Source organism: Schistocerca americana, unplaced genomic scaffold (genome assembly GCF_021461395.2).
Source record: "Schistocerca americana isolate TAMUIC-IGC-003095 unplaced genomic scaffold, iqSchAmer2.1 HiC_scaffold_47, whole genome shotgun sequence".
NCBI lineage: Eukaryota > Metazoa > Arthropoda > Insecta > Orthoptera > Acrididae > Schistocerca > Schistocerca americana.
In genome coordinates, this window is record NW_025726203.1 from 667,501 (window position 1) to 672,500 (window position 5,000).

Genomic DNA, 5,000 nt, shown 5'->3' on the forward strand with positions numbered 1-5,000 from the left:
GTTTCGACTGGAACCGGATTAAACGTATACACGGCGCTGATTAGTAATAGATAGAGCCATCAGAATACAGATAATGTATACAACTGTCCGTATACATGCTGAAAGACTCTGCTCACAATCACAACCACACGTCAGCCACACACCCTTATCACGCACTACTCTCTGCCTGTAACACGCACACAGACAATATGTAAGCACCAGCATGGAACAACACCCAGTGCATCCTCTCCGCCACATTAGACAATCCACACTGTCATAACCAGACTGGGAGGTCCACTCAGAAAACAGAATATCCCACCCACCCGACAACCACCATTGCTCAGCCAAGCCACCAACACCCACACATGTCCTACACAGGGGTGCACCCAACATCACAATACTGCCTCCTCTCACAGCACACAAACAATGGCAGGAATGAAAGACACAGGTCTGCCACAAGCATGGAATGAGAGCGCCGCCTGTCATGAGCCAAAGGTGCATCCTGACGTGGCAAATCAGATGATGCCGCAGGCATCCACTTACTATAATCACAATCAACAAACCGGCCGCCCCGCCCCCCATTAAACCTTTCCTTACAACAATGTGTACCTTAACCTAACCTATATCGTACCGTAACCTAACCTATATCGTACCGTAACCTAACCTATATCGTACCGTAACCTAACCTATATCGTACCGTAACCTAACCTATATCGTACCGTAACCTAACCTATATCGTACCGTAACCTAACCTATATCGTACCGTAACCTAACCTATATCGTACCGTAACCTAACCTATATCGTACCGTAACCTAACCTATACCGTACCGTAACCTAACCTATATCGTACCGTAACCTAACCTATATCGTACCGTAACCTAACCTATATCGTACCGTAACCTAACCTATATCGTACCGTAACCTAACCTATATCGTACCGTAACCTAACCTATATCGTACCGTAACCTAACCTATATCGTACCGTAACCTAACCTATGTCGTACCGTAACCTAACCTATGTCGTACCGTAACCTAACCTATATCGTACCGTAACCTAACCTATGTCGTACCGTAACCTAACCTATGTCGTACCGTAACCTAACCTATGTCGTACCGTAACCTAACCTATGTCGTACCGTAACCTAACCTATGTCGTACCGTAACCTAACCTATGTCGTACCGTAACCTAACCTATGTCGTACCGTAACCTAACCTATGTCGTACCGTAACCTAACCTATGTCGTACCGTAACCTAACCTATGTCGTACCGTAACCTAACCTATGTCGTACCGTAACCTAACCTATGTCGTACCGTAACCTAACCTATGTCGTACCGTAACCTAACCTATGTCGTACCGTAACCTAACCTATGTCGTACCGTAACCTAACCTATGTCGTACCGTAACCTAACCTATGTCGTACCGTAACCTAACCTATGTCGTACCGTAACCTAACCTATGTCGTACCGTAACCTAACCTATGTCGTACCGTAACCTAACCTATGTCGTACCGTAACCTAACCTATGTCGTACCGTAACCTAACCTATGTCGTACCTTAACCTAACCTATGTCGTACCTTAACCTAACCTATGTCGTACCTTAACCTAACCTATGTCGTACCTTAACCTAACCTATGTCGTACCTTAACCTAACCTGTATTGCGCCTTAACCTAACCTGTATTGCGCCTTAACCTAACCTGTATTGCGCCTTAACCTAACCTGTATTGCGCCTTAACCTAACCTGTATTGCGCCTTAACCTAACCTGTATTGCGCCTTAACCTAACCTGTATTGCGCCTTAACCTAACCTGTATTGCGCCTTAACCTAACCTGTATTGCGCCTTAACCTAACCTGTATTGCGCCTTAACCTAACCTGTATTGCGCCTTAACCTAACCTGTATTGCGCCTTAACCTAACCTGTATTGCGCCTTAACCTAACCTGTATTGCGCCTTAACCTAACCTGTATTGCGCCTTAACCTAACCTGTATTGCGCCTTAACCTAACCTGTATTGCGCCTTAACCTAACCTGTATTGCGCCTTAACCTAACCTGTATTGCGCCTTAACCTAACCTGTATTGCGCCTTAACCTAACCTGTATTGCGCCTTAACCTAACCTGTATTGCGCCTTAACCTAACCTGTATTGCGCCTTAACCTAACCTGTATTGCGCCTTAACCTAACCTGTATTGCGCCTTAACCTAACCTGTATTGCGCCTTAACCTAACCTGTATGGCGCCTTAACCTAACCTGTATGGCGCCTTAACGTAACCTGTATTGCGCCTTAACGTAACCTATATTGCGCCTTAACGTAACCTATATTGCGCCTTAACCTAACCTATATTGCGCCTTAACGTAACCTATATTGCGCCTTAACGTAACCTATATTGCGCCTTAACCTAACCTATATTGCGCCTTAACCTAACCTATATTGCGCCTTAACCTAACCTATATTGCGCCTTAACCTAACCTATATTGCGCCTTAACCTAACCTATATTGCGCCTTAACGTAACCTATATTGCGCCTTAACCTAACCTATATTGCGCCTTAACCTAACCTATATTGCGCCTTAACCTAACCTATATTGCGCCTTAACGTAACCTATATTGCGCCTTAACGTAACCTACATTGCGCCTTAACGTAACCTATATTGCGCCTTAACCTAACCTATATTGCGCCTTAACCTAACCTATATTGCGCCTTAACCTAACCTATATTGCGCCTTAACCTAACCTATATTGCGCCTTAACGTAACCTATATTGCGCCTTAACGTAACCTATATTGCGCCTTAACGTAACCTATATTGCGCCTTAACGTAACCTATATTGCGCCTTAACGTAACCTATATTGCGCCTTAACGTAACCTATATTGCGCCTTAATGTAACCTATATTGCGCCTTAATGTAACCTATATTGCGCCTTAATGTAACCTATATTGCGCCTTAATGTAACCTACGTTGCGCCTTAACGTAACCTACGTTGCGCCTTAACGTAACCTACGTTGCGCCTTAACGTAACCTACGTTGCGCCTTAACGTAACCTACGTTGCGCCTTAACGTAACCTACGTTGCGCCGTAACGTAACCTACGTTGCGCCGTAACGCAACCCACGTTGCGCCGTAACGTAACCCACGTTGCGCCGTAACGTAACACACGTTGGGCCTTAACCCAACACACGTTGGGCCTTAACCCAACACACGTTGGGCCTTAACCCAACACACGTTGGGCCTTAACCCAACACACGTTGGGCCTTAACCCAACACACGTTGGGCCTTAACCCAACACACGTTGGGCCTTAACCCAACACACGTTGGGCCTTAACCCAACACACGTTGGGCCTTAACCCAACACACGTTGGGCCTTAACCCAACACACGTTGGGCCTTAACCCAACACACGTTGGGCCTTAACCTGCTCTGTAATTGTCATACGACGCGTTAAATTAGTGTAGTGTTGCCTAACTGCAACCCCCGCAATATAGTTTGCTACTCGCACTGCCCGGTCCCCAGTGTATCGCTTCATGTTAAACACCTTGCAGCTATACACTGTAATGTGGATGGCAGCAGGACGTACATGCTCAATGCCCTTTGCAGTTGTTCATTGGCATTTGCAGTTGTTCATTGGCATTTGCATGGCGAAGCACTTAGCCTACGCTGTGGTACGGCCTGTGTCAACTGTCCGCTGATGTTGTACGTCCAAATCACACACTGTACTGCACATTGGTCCTCATGTACTGAATGATACATCGTGGTACATGTGACCGTACAACGACTGCGCCAACAACGGCGAACCATGCGGTCCAAATGTTGTGCACTCAGCTACGTGTCGTCTCCCTATAAGAGCTGGATTGCAGTGTGGTATGCCCTGGATGGCGATCAGCATGAGCCGTCTGTTGATGTAGTGGCGCGTGTTGTCAGACGTAGTCGTCTCTTCTCACACACCGTGATAGCATGGTGCACTGCGTTCCACATCTGCGACATGCGACAGAGGCCGGTTGACAGTCGTTCGCGCAATGGACATCGCATACGTACGGGGGCCACCTTCCACGTGTTCGCGAAGCGTGCACATGTTGTTGCGTGTATGTGGGCAGACATAGTGTGTCGTGACACCTGACACAGGCATGCAACAATCGTTGAATTTGCAAATGGCGATGGACGCCTACGTTTGCTGGTGACGTTACGCAAATGAACAACTGGTAAACCGTTGTGGTGCGGTTGTTCTCGCTAGAGGTGAATCAGTGATGGCGACGATCGGTTGAGCTACCAACCGGTTGTTCCAGCGATACCCACCATGCCCACGAACGTGAATGGCATCTGGGTGTGAAGCGATACGCGGCGGTGGCTGGGTGGGACCGTCCCCGGCCGGTGAGGGGGGGCCTCCCGGCGTGCTGGCCGCGCGGTGCGTGGGCGCACGCGCTACAGCCGGCTGGTGGGGGCGGCCAGTGGCAGGCGCGCCGGCCGACGGAGGCGGCAGGCGGCGCAGCTGCGCGCCGGCGCACCCTGCACGCGGCGCCGTGCGGCCAAAGTAGGTCCTCGCGGGCCCGGTGCGAAGCGCGGTGGACATCTGCAGTGTGCTGGTCCGATTGAGGACTGTGTGCGCTGAGGATGCGCCGCCGCCCGGCGCTCGGCGCCGCGACGCCGTCTGCTGCTCGGTCGCCTCTGCGGTTCTCGCAGGTGGTTTGTATCGCAGCTGTGCGGACGTGTTGGCGCGTGCGCTGTGCTGGGAGAGTTCGCTTCGGCACCCAAGTGGGGCTTTTGTCCTTCTGTGGCGCTGGCGTTGGAGCTGCCGGTCACCGTAGGTGGCGCGTGTTGTCTCCCGCCGGCAATGCCACGACAGCACGCTCCCGGGCCTCTGTCGGCAGCGGCAAGCTCAGTTGGGAGCACGGGTGGTCGCACCTAAAGCGTCTACTCGCCAAACTCCGGGCGATTGCGCCTCTCTCGAACCCGACCAAGTACTTAGGACGGCGCTGCGCGCCGCCGGGACCTGAGAGGGTTTCGAGGTGTATGGTGCAGGGGAGCTCAGC